This window comes from Heteronotia binoei, chromosome 3 (assembly GCF_032191835.1).
Source record: "Heteronotia binoei isolate CCM8104 ecotype False Entrance Well chromosome 3, APGP_CSIRO_Hbin_v1, whole genome shotgun sequence".
Lineage (NCBI taxonomy): Eukaryota > Metazoa > Chordata > Lepidosauria > Squamata > Gekkonidae > Heteronotia > Heteronotia binoei.
In genome coordinates, this window is record NC_083225.1 from 128,808,930 (window position 1) to 128,821,980 (window position 13,051).

Sequence of the window (13,051 nt, forward strand, 5' to 3'; positions counted from 1 at the left end):
TAAAGACATGAGGAGTATTTTTTTTTGTATATTACAGAGTTAAAACCCTCTTACACCATTGACTTACAGGTGTATAACTCTGCTTAGAATTGCACTGTTATATTAATTATTTTCCTCTTCAGTATAGCAAGGTAATAAGTAAATAAATAAATAAATAAATAAGGTCATGTTCTTTTTCTCAGCAAGTGTATCTGGTAGACAAAATGTAAGGCATAATGGCGAAAAGCAGTAAATCTTCGATAAAATTCCTTCATGGAAGCATTGTCTCGAGTGAGGTCTAGGAATTTTTAGATTCTGCATAGGTCTTTAAAATATGAGTGCTAGCTTGACATCATGCTGCTTTATAGAACCTTGATTTTTTTTAGTTTGGGGCAAAGTGGTCAAGTACTTAGAACTTCATAATCATAAGGTTTTTTTCATTGTTTCCTGTGTACGCTGAATTTGCTGGAAAAGGGAGTTTTATACTGAACTTAGGTTTAGAGATTGGCCCATAGGATTTTCTGCTTGAAGCTGGCAACTGATGGGAGATTTGAAGAGTGTGTGTGGATTATGTGTGCTAGTGATGTAATCACTTCAGATGCAACCAAATGTGATGTCATGAAAGCTTGAGTGTCACCAGAAATGTGATTACAAGTGATGTAGTCATGCTGTTGCCTGATACCTCCCCCCCCCCCCCCCAATTCTTCTCCTGCTGCCTGGCTGAGCTGTGGCAAGAAGGGGCTGCAGGGGCAGGAAGCCATTTACCCTTAAGCCATTCACACAATTAAATGTGTGCATTTCTTGGTTACAGTGCTAGAATAGATTCTGCTTTGAAAAGAATTGTATGGGGTAAATTTTTCCAAATTAGAGCTTTTCTGGGGAACTTGTGTGGCAGTCTGAGCAAGGGTAGAGAGGGTATAGCTGCAGATTGAATGGCATAATTAATTTTTGCTTTTAATTTTTAAAATACATCTTGTTTTTAATATTGTTTATTTATTTATTTTTACATTGTTACCTCACCTGTGTCCTGAGATTATCAGCAGAAAGGGAGGCATATGAATATTTTAAAATAAATTTTAAAAAATTAATCAAGAAACATAACCTCAGCTATTTAGTAATTTAGTACTGGATTTTTATTATGTTTTTAGTTTGCTATTTAGTTTGCTGTTAGTTTTGGTAACCTAGATCCTGTTCCCATCTGCATGTCATTGATGAGCTTCCCTATCTAGTGAACTGATGGCATTGATGGAATTGATTTGAGCTCTTCCAAGAAAAATGAAATTGCTTAATTAGACTCTCTAGGAAGGCTTTAATTTTTAGAGGTGTGCATTTGGATATACTGGATCCAAAAATATACCCCCCCCCCCAAAAAAAAAACCTTATTATTTTTGGTGCATATTTTGATTTCCCCAATGTATTCAGGTTTCCTCAGGAATTTTTCTCAGAAAAACCCCAAGAAAATCCCAGATATATTTGGAAATTACTGGTAGATCCGAGAACACTGGAGAGGCTGTTTGTCAGGCCCAATGATCAGCCTTGCCAGGGGAAGCAGATTGTTCCTGCCAACTCGGCTTGAGGCTGGCTTCTTGTGCAACCCGGTTTAAAGTGGGCTGCAGGAGAATCCACCCCCAGAAGCTGCTGTGTCTGCTGTGTGATTTAAACTGTGTTGCAGGAGAAGCCATCCCAGCCAGGACTGCGTGCAGCAGGGAGAGACTTCCAGTTTCTCTTGCAGCGCAGTTTAAAACCAAGCTGCAGGAGAAACCAAGGCTCCCCTAGGACTGGGCTGACTTTTTAAAAAACTGGTATTTTTCTTCTCCAGTCTACTGGACCAAAAAAATAATAATCAGAATTTATGAAAAAAATTTCAGATCCCAATACCATACTGGAATTGGGATCATAGATTTTTTTTTGAAATACCATTTTTTTTTTGGGGGGGGGCGTCCAATAGACCCAAACTGAAAAATACATTTTTTTAAAAAAAAAATATACCCCCAATTAATTGTGTTCATAGTCTTCTTTTTTTACATATATCCTCCCAAAGGCTTTGATAGCATTTAACTTAATTATTTGTCACTAGTGGAATGACTTTTAAACATGTCCAAAATGTCTACAAAAAAATTCAGCAAGTGACAGCAAATTTTTTAATAAAAATTTATTTCTTTCTGAAATAAAACTCTTTTTTCAGATTTTATAAGGTTTTATTGAATAAAATCGTAAATACAGAGATAAGATAATATTGCCAATTGTAAAGAATAACAAACGGTCCTGTCAGGGATAATTACATAAATACTAGCGGTTATAAAGAAAGTTAGATGCCTAAATTAGGACAAAACTTTACAATACAATAATACATCAAGAGTTAAAGTCACCCAATATTGCTGGTACTAGTATATAGCATTAATTTCTTCCAATTGTGGTGAAAATTGGCTATGTGAAGCTAAGTACTCCAGGAAGTGAAACCAAACTCTGTGAAAGCACGATTCGGAGTCTGAATTTTGTTGTTTAAGAGAGTCTGTAATTTTGTCGAGCACGCAGAGTTCTAACATCTTGATGTGCCAATTAAAAATAGATAGAGATTCAGGAGACTTCCATTTGGAGGCAATTTCTAAACATGCTGCTGTGCAGCAGTATTCAGCAAGCTCATAATTGTGAAAATGAGGTAAATGAGACGACCAGAGCTTCAAAACTGCATTTTAAAAAAAAGTGGAAATGAAAAGTTAAAAATATGAGAAATTATGCTTTGCACCCTAGACCAAAAAGCTTGGACCACAGGGCACTGCCACCAGCAATGGTATTGGGTGCCTATAGCATTGCAACTTTTCCAGCAGAGTCTAGAGGAATTGGGAAGAATATAAAAAAGTTTGCTCGGAGTAGTATACCATCTTGTAAGAGTTTTAAAAATTTGGGTTCTTATTTTGATGTTTGGAGACTTGAAAGCATACGACTTCCAAATTTTGTGCCATTCAGCAGAAGAAAGGGGTCTACCTAGCTCTTGTTGCCATAATTTTGTGTATTTGGGTTGTTCTGACATATAATGTGAAATTAGAATTTTATAAATAATAGAAATGGAGTGTTTATAAATTAACTTAGGTTTGTAAATGATTAGTTCAAAAGGGGTAAATTTTTACCTTAAACGTTGTTTAAGCTTTGTAGTAGAAAATAAATGGTTTAATTGTAGGTACTGAAAACATTGTATCTTAATTTTCCCTTTATGTTTTAAAATATGCTTAGCAAATAATTCTCCATTAGCTGAAATATCAATGTCTATTAAATTGGTTGAAAGCCCAGGGTTTGTAGCAGGGATTGTTGAAGGCAGTTTGGAACCAGCTTTGATTTATAAATGTAGCCACAGAAGAGATATCAGGGGCTAGTTTTTTCCTAAGTCTATCCCATACCTTTAATGTATTGCTTAAAAAGGATTAAGAGAAATTGATTTGGGGCGTTCTCCATATGAGTTCCAAATGGTCTCTTGTAAAGTCCTGTTGGAGGCGGATGATTGCTCAATATTTGCCCAATCTGGCATATTCTACGTGTCGAGCATTTTAAGTAGATGAAATAAATGGATAGCATCATGATAATAAAACAGGTTGGGAATACCTGAGCCACCTTCTGAGATAGGTTTACTTAGCTTTTTTAATTGAATTCTTGGTCGTTTGGAATCCCAAATAAATTTGCAGATCATATTATGAGCCTTTTGGAGGCTTTGGGAAATTCCAGTGGCAAAGCTCTGAACATAAAAATAGAGGTAGAATAAAAGCCCTAACAAGATCAATTCTTTCTTGCCATGTCCATCTTAGTTTTTTCCATGAGTGAAACTTCTCTTTGACTTTGGACTGTACTTTAGTCATATTGCAATTCAGTAACTCATTGAAGTGTAAAGGGATAAAAAGACCTAAATGTCGCCATTCCTTAGAAACCCACTTGTAAACCCACTTCCGGCTGTCTTGAGGTGTAGAATCTGCTTCATTTAGAAGGAGTAAAGGTAAGATCCAGCTTACGTTTTGTCATCTTATGTGGCGGGTTGGTGTCCAAGTCAAGTTTGAGAGCACAGAGTATGTCATAACCAGATTCGAGATAAGTCTGCCTGAAAGGATTGAGAATTGTATCACACCATCAGTTTGCCTGTCAGCAGCCACCGATATTTTATGCTTTTAGGCGAGTAATAGTAGGCTTCAAAACACTTCTGGTTTGCAAAACGTCTGCAGGCAGATCCAGAAATGTAGCAATTTTAGCATCTTTATAAGGAAGACCATTTTTTGCCCTGTCCTCTTTTAGAATTGTATTCTTAGTTCTGATGTCGAAAAATTCCACCAGAACGTCTCTCGGGGCGCGTTGGTTAGGGAGGTTTGGGGGACCAATTCTATACGCTTTTAGAACAACCAGGGCTACCCTGTCCTCTAGTTGCATGACAAATGTACTTGATCAGGGTTTCTTCTTAGGAATAGTTGAATTTAACAAGGACAAAAATAGAAAGAAAATGAAAACTAACTACCCATCAGGATATGAAATTAGCACTTCAACAGAAATAGCATCCAGAATCTGTTTATGCTAATAACAAAACACTTATGTTCATATAGATACATGATCTTTTGTTCATCTCTTGATGTCATATATTTATATACAGGGCTTTTTCTACCAAAAAAGCAGCAGGAACTCATTTGCATATTAGGCCACACTCCCTGATGTCACCATTGTTTCCCATAGGTTTTTTTTGTAGTAAAAGCAGGAATTCATTTACATATTAAGCCACACCCTCTGACATCAAGCCAGCCAGAACTGTGTTCCTGTGAGTTCCTGCTAAAAAAAAGGCCTTGTTTATATATAAAATGATTGTAACATAATGCAAACATGTATAAGCAGCTCCAGGCTATATCCCTTACGAGCATCTGAAAAACATTCGATTATGGGCTAATATTTAATTTATTTATTTGGTAAATTTATATTCCGCCCTTTCCCAGATGGGCTCAGGGCGGATTACATTCAAGTAAAACTGGTCACATACAATAAGACCAATAAATACAATTAAAACAACAGCATGACACAGTATTATATAACAAAGGCGGACAGGTGCATAGTGCAAATTGGAGTATAATCATTCAGTGGTCCAGATATAGTAGTTCAGATGATGGATCACTGTGGGGGAGGATAGCCAATGGTATAGGCAATAAAGGATGCCCACTTGCCTCAACTAAACCCTGATGGAACAGTTCTGTCTTACAGGCTTATATAAGTGGCCTCATTAGCTTATTAATTAATTAATTAATTAATTTATATCCTGCCCTCCCCACCGAAGGCAGGCTCAGGGTGGCTCACAGACCAAAGGTCGACACAAGCACATTAGTGTGACCGATAAAATAAACAATAATAAAAACATAAGACATAAAAGCAATTTTAATAAGTTTGCATGTGCTACTATCATGATTTTAAGCAGCGATTAAATTCTGGTGGTTAGCTGTACTCAGAGGTCCCAGGATCGTCACAGTGTGGTGAGGTATGCCATTGGTGGTTTTCTTATGGGCCATTCCTATTGCTTCAAATGTTACCATCATGTAAATGGAAGAGTGCTGTCTTGCAGGCCCTGCGGAACTGTGAAAGCTCTCGCAGGGCCCTAACCTCATCTGGCAACTCATTCCACCAGCTAGGGGCAGCAACAGAAAGGGCCTGGCTCTCATTGTTTTGAGCCTCACTTATCTGATGCTGGGGACTGTCAGCAGGTTTTGAGACCTGGACCGAAGTGCTTGCTGGGGCATATGCAGGGAAAGGCAGTCTCTAAGGTATGCAAGACCCTGGCCATATAGGGCTTTAAAGGTAATGACCAGCACCTTGAAGCAAATCCGTACCCTATTGGTAGCCAGTGCAATGCTTTCAGCACAGGCTGAATGTGTTCCTGTAGAGAAACTTCGTCACTTTAGAGAAAGGGGACCAATTGCTTCGCCATCCGCAGATGGCAAAAGGATGACTTAGCAGTGGCAGCTAATTTGGCCTCCATTGTCAAAGAGGGATCCAAGAACACCCTTAAGCTTTTAACCTTGGGTGCCAGCATGAGCTGGACTCCGTCGAAGGTCAGTAAATGGACCTCTGGTCCCAGACAGCAGCGATTCAGGTACAGGACCTCCGTCTTTGTCGGATTTAATTTCAGTCTACTCGGAATGCTGCGAACAGATCTTCTGGGGTGGATTTGAACTCACTGCCCATCAGCAGATACAGCTGGGTGTCATCTGCATACTGGTGACAACCCAGCCCGTACCTCCGAGCAACCTGGGCAAGGGGGCGTAGGTAGATGTTGAATAACATTGGCGAGAGAACCGCTCCCTGCGACACACCACATATAAGTGGATGTCATCGGGATAGTTCATCTCCTAGCGCCACCCTCTGTCCTTGTCCCTGGAGGAAGGAGGGAAACCAGTTCAAGGCCAACCCCTGAATCCTAGCATTGGTGAGGCAACAGGTCAGTAGCTAATGGTCGACCGTGTCGAATGCCGTCAACAGGTCTAACAACATCAACTCTGCCGAGCCACCTCTGTCCAGGTGCCTCTGGTGGTCATCTTTGAGGGAAACCAGAACCGTCTCCATCCCGGGACCTGGATGAAAACCAGATCGATATGGGTTAAGCGCAGAAGCGTCATCCAGAAAACTCTGAAGCTGCACTGCCACAGTAATCAATAACCTTGCCTAAGAATGGCAAGTTAGACACCAGCCGGTAATTAGCTCATTCAGCCGGGTCCAGGGATGACTTTGTAAAAGGGGACAGACCACTGCCTGTTTTAGAGGCTGGGGAAGGTTCCTTCAAGAAGGGACCTGTTGACAATTTCCCTTAGGAGAACCCATTGCTCCTCTCGGCCAGCTTTTATTAGCTAAGGGGGGCACGGGTCCAGCCTACAGGTGGTTGGGCACACAGTAGAGAGTACTCTGTCAACTTCCTCTAGGCTGAGTGGAGTGAAAGAATCCAAAACTTGATTAGAAGAGTTCATTTACTGTTGGGTCCTCGAGTGCATTTTTTGAATTTAAGAGAATGAACACTATCTGGTCATGTTTTTGAGTATAGTTGTTTTTAGATTGTGATTTGTTTGTGTGTGGTGGTGGTTTTTATTTTGGTTGCATATTTGATTTTAAAATACTATTTTAAGTGACCATTAGCAGTGCTGAGTGTAGGACAGCTGGAATACAAACTTTTAAATAAAATAAAAGTAAACAGTGTCACACTTTTAAGTAGTGTGATGTGTCATTGGATAGGGTGATTCCTTATGTGTATAAGAGAGAAGACCAAATAGAATCTTCAGTGAGGAGGAAGAGGAGGAGGAGGAGAAGAAGAAGAATTGCAGATTTACACCCCGATTTATATGTGATATATGGGAATCTGTCTCCAGTGTGGTTGTGCATAACGCCTGTAGTTTAGTTATATAGGAATTCTAGTTTAATAAGCTGCCCGTTTTAAAAATTGTCATAATTCTTGCAGTGCAAGCCTGTGTAGAGTTACACAAACCTAAGCCCACTGAAATAAATGAGGCTGGAATAACTCTTCATAGGATCACACTACTGGTATTTTACTTTGTGTATGGTGGAGTATGGTTAACAGCCCAATGTCAACAGAGGAGTTCCTAAGAAAGTAATCCAAGCTGCATCTTCTCAGAAGTACATCCTTTGTTATTCAATGATTCTCACTTCCAGATTGCCGCCTACTTATGCTTAGAACTTCAACCAGGATCTGGCTGAATATTTATAATAGGACAAATATTTGAGTGTGTTGGCTACAAATGATGGATGTAGTAATGAAGAAGAAGAAACACATCCAGTGCTTTCATTCACATAAGAAACAGCTTATAGTACAAGCTTCTCTGTAAGCTGCTTTGAAATAGAATAAGCAGCATTGTATGTATAGGTATTATCCTGCATCTTGATTGCATTCCTTTAGAAAATCTCTATCACAGTGAAAATGAAGCATTTCAGCACACTATGACATAGGTGTTCAAATGTAATGAACTATGAACAGAGCTTCTGTATTTCTGCTTATTTCTCCAGCCCTGAAAAGTTGTTCCTGAGGCCTGGAGGAATCTTGGGAATGGTAGGGGGCACTTCACAGGGGTTGAAGTTCAGGAAAGAAATCTTCAGAAATTGCCAATGTCCTCCTTTGGGTAGGGGAAAAACACATGTGATTTGTTCTCTGCACATTTTATCAATTGATTTACTGCAATTTATTGCAGTGAGCCAAGAATAGTAGCAGGGGTTCACTTAAATGAACACAACTGTACATTGTAGTATTATAAAATTGAAATGCCTCTGAAGTGACACCAGCTTTACATTTGTGACTTTAAGAAGACAAGATTGCAGCCTAGAAATTGCCAAGATGTATTAAATGCTTAGACAACAGAGCCTGACACTAGACTGCAGAAAACAATAACTAAATGGTTAAATAAAACAATAATGCAATGTTATGCAGTCGCTATTTCTGCAAATAGCGAGAAGTTTCAGTGACTCCTACTTTATCTCTTTAGAAGACACTATAAGACATTATTATTATTAGCTTTATTTATGAATGTATAGGTAGATCACATAAAGAGACAAATACACTCCTGCAGGACAGTATCCTGTACCCACATCAGGTTCTCAGACAGAGAGAGATGACTACTACCGCTGCTACTACAGAGACAGGGAGAAAGTGGTAGAGCAGTGGTAGAGCATCTGCTTGGTAAGCAGAAGGTCCAAAGTTCAGTCCCTGGCATCTCCAACTGAAAAGGGTCCAGGCAAGTAGGCGTGAAAAACCTCAGCTTGAGACTCTGGAGAGCCACTGCCAGTCTGAGTAGACAGTACTGACTTTGATGGACCAAGGGTCTGATTCAGTATAAGGCAGCTTCATATGTTCATATATGTTCATAAAGAGAGAGCTCCTGCATTAGCTATCAAAGTCTCCATGCTATTGGTATTGGTGCCATTGTATGATGGAATTATGTAGACAGACCTTTCCTAAAACTTAGCTTTGATGGCTAAGAAGTATGTATTGCATGATCTCCCAATAGCCAAAGTAATTTTAATATAGTAATTCACTCCAGCTGATTGACTTGATAGCATGTTAAATAATTTGAGTCTAGGATAAGAAAAACATTTTTAAAAACTTTTAGTCAATACATTTATTTAAGTGAGTAAATAAATAAATATATGTAGTGAGTGGCAAAAGGTCACACAATGAAGTTCCAGATCTGTAGGGGGATCAAGTTTGATCTCTTCACTTAAACCACTACATCACATCCCATTTCTAATCCTTTCTTAAAATTTACTTTATACCTAAGGGACCAATGGAGAAACACTCTATCTCCAGCTACTTTCCCTGTAATGGCCTTCCTTGGTCAGTCCTGGTTCCTTCCTGGAAGGGATAAAGCAGAATTCAAAATATGGAGGGACCATAATATTTTCAGACTTACTGATGTAATGACCAATGGTAAATTTAGTACCCGGTCTCAATGGGAACTTAAACATAAAATTAAAATTCCGTGGTCCAATATTTACAATTGCACCATGCATTATACTGAATAGTTCCCCTAATCACGTGTAACAGATCTCTTAACTCCTTTGAAAAAATAATCAAAACAGGGACTAAATCTATAAAGGGTGTTATTTCAATTTTATATTATTATGTAATTATTATTTTGTTGTAAGCCCCCTGAGACACTTCGGTGAGAAGGGCGGGATATAAGTCTAAAAATAAATAAATAAATATTCTCTTTTAAATCATAAACAGTGGATCAGTCCTTCCAAACAGCAAAATTCTTGGCTAAAAGACTGTCATATTACACTTAGTGACGATCACTGGGAACAGCTTTGGCAATCATTTTTATTTAAATCGAAGTCATACTATTTCAGGTTACAAAATTACAAAATTTTTGCAAGGTGTTATGTCACCCCCGTGATGCTATTTAAAGGCAAGCCAAAGGATAACCCAAACTGCTGGAAAGGCTGTGGTCCGTCTGGATCTTTCTTGCATTGCTGGTGGGAGTGCCCTGAGGTATTGGCTTTCTGGAAGAAGGTCCTAGGAAAAATAACAGAAATAGTTGAGTTTTCTATTCCATATACACCAGAGTCTATTCTTTTGAACTTTTGGCCAGATTCTAATATCTCTTCGATAGAGTTACTAGCTTTATTGTTATTGGCTGGGAAAATTGTTTTAGCCAATCTTTGGAAATCAGCTAAAGTGCCTATATTGAAGTGCTGGTTTAATAAAATTTGGGACATTCTTATACATGATAAGTTGGCAACTTATATTTCAATCCAAGATAACCCCAAATCAGGTGATTGGTTTTTAGAAAGATGGTTTGTCTTTTTGGAGTATGTTTATAATAAAGAGTCTAATGTTGGTTCTATGCCATCTAAATACTTTAATATTATACTTTATTAATGGTTTGTTGAAATTTTGTATAGAACTGTACCTTGTGGTTGGATAATGTATCATATGACATTTTGTTTATTACCTACCCTCTCTTCATAGTAATATCTAGTTTTGCTATATTGTAAAATTTTTATCTGGCATGCCCGAGGTTGTATTCTTGTTGGTATTTTTTGTTGCTTTTATATAAAAGTTTTAAAATAAAATTTAAATTATAAAAAAACCCCAATACATCACATTGGCTGTTGGGCACTGAAACATCTTTTGGAACCACTGATTCTTTACTAACAGCAGGGAGAAAGAGCAGCATCAGCAACTTCTAGGATTAATTTGCTTTAAAGCTTTAAAAATACTTCCAATAATAAAATGGGGTTTTTTTATTCTTTTGTAATCACTAACAAGATTGACTTTTCTTTCTCTTCTTTTCCCCCAGGTAAGCTAATAAAAGCTTCTTCAGTATAATCAGAAAAAAAGAAGGTAAACCAAATTCAGGTATACTATTAATCATAGTGTAATTACTAATATTATTTGTACATGTATTTAACACATGCAATACTGAATTATGCTGTGTTGACTACTTCAAACATGTTGAAAACTGTTATTCATCTGAATGAGTCAAATAAATTACTATGTTATTGTTTTTTCAGGAATTCTTCTGTATTACAGTTTTAGTATGTGTGATTTTTTCCCCAAAAAATATTATTAATGGCGCAATCCAATGTATCTTCACTGAGAATTAAATTCCATTTTTTATTCAGTCTTCTTCTTCATTGGAGCACTTACTCTGGGTTATGTGTTACTAGGACTGCAGCCCAAGATGATGATGATGATGATGATGATATTGGATTTATATCCCGCCCTCCACTCCGAAGAGTCTCAGAGCGGCTCACAATCTCCTTTCCCTTCCTCCCCCACAACAGACACCCTGTGAGGTGGGTGGGGCTGGAGAGGGCTCTCCCAGCAGCTGCTCTTTCAAGGACAACCTCTGCCAGAGCTATGGCTGACCCAAGGCCATGCTAGCAGGTGCAAGTGGAGGAGTGGGGAATCTGTGCTCATGATATGCAGTGCCAGATTTCTCATCAGTGATACATAAATGATGAGTCTGCTGCAACAGGGAATGAGTTTTTTAAAATCATGTGTATTATCATCATCATCATCATCTATTCTGCAATCTACAGTAGCCTGTAGTTGCCAAACGAACTGAAAAGGCTGTTGTAGTGAGGCATATTAAGTGAAGGAGCAGTCATTAATGTCAGACTAACTGCATTTTCTATGGCATTGGTGACAGGTATAAACTGACCATATTATATTTTCAACATACCATACCTTCTTATTTGATTCAACAATGTGTGTTATGGATTGTACAAGTGGGGGAACCACAAGGACTTAAAAGGAAAATCTTATTTTTCTGTTCCTCCGCTATTAGCACTTCCTCTTTCCTAAAAATCAGATAGCGTCTCCCCCTTTCCAGCCTCCTCTTTTCTTGTTTCTTTCCCACCCACTAGCCAACAATTTGCCCCTGTGTCTTTTTCTCTCCATTTGTTACCCAGATAGGTACCAATGTGGTACATCACAGGTGTAAGGCCCAACAGCTGGGCCATTAATTTTGGAATCTTCTGTCTGTGTATACTCGGGTCCCTGTTTGGGGAAGCACTCCAAAAGTACTAGGAAGAAAATTTAACTGTTAAGTAAGAAATTTTTTTCCTCTGACAGTATATATAATGGGAAGAAAACCCGCAGTGAAATGGAAAGAAGAGCAAACGAGACAGTACAATAAACAAATGCAAAACCTCTATGTAAGCTTGCCTGCCTATGAGCTATTGTTCATTGGGGTGAGAAAGTTGAAAGGGGGGACTGGCTGTAGAAGTAAGGCAGACCAGTGGTGCTTTGTGAGAATAAAATGGAGAAACAAAGCATACAAGCCTGATCCTGAAGAGAAACGTTTGGAACGAGTTCAGTCCAGGAGTAGGAAATTTGAAAAATAGGTTCATGGATGGACTTCCAGAGTTCAAGGGGGATGGGCTCAGTGATTTCATCCAAAGCATGGAGAACTTTACCATAAGTTGGGGAAGCAAGCTTGGATCCAGCAGACCAGCTGTTAAATGTTATTAGTGAGGCCCAACACAGAGAGTTTCAGTATGCACAGTCGTAACAGGGTCAGGCGTGTGCATATCATTCTGTGTAAACTAGAATTTATATTAATGTGGAAATGTATTTTTAATCAGAAAAGCTATACCAGACAAATATCAGTTTTATATCAAATGGGCCTATACATTAATTTGGATTTTTAATGAGGTTTTTTATCCAGAAGTATCATTATAACAATGTAAGATACATAAATAGTAATCTAAATAATATGGCTTGCATAATGGCTTATAAATGTATAGTGTAATCTTTTCTGCTTTGTGTGTATCCTTGGAAGCAACAGAAAGTCAGCATGGTGTAATGGTTAGAGTGTTTGGCTAGGCTCTGGGTAGCTCTTCCATAGAGGCTTCCAGGTTGACACAAGTTTCCACATACTCTTGGCTTTCCTTACAGTGTTGTTGTGAAGATAAAATGGAGGAGAGGATAATTAATGCAAATTGTTTTAAGGCCCATTGGGGGGAAAGAGTATAAATGAAATAAATTAATAAACTATTCTCAGATAATGTTACAGAACGTTATGAAATAATGTTAATAACAGACTTTTTCCTGTTT

General features: G+C 38.3%; 1 protein-coding gene across 4 annotated transcripts in view; it reads left to right on the forward strand.

The window, feature by feature from the left end:
* CADM2 (cell adhesion molecule 2) overlaps positions 1-13,051 on the forward strand; it is a 966,308-nt gene that overhangs the window by 259,132 nt on the left and 694,125 nt on the right. The gene's annotated exons all lie outside the window — the stretch shown is intronic.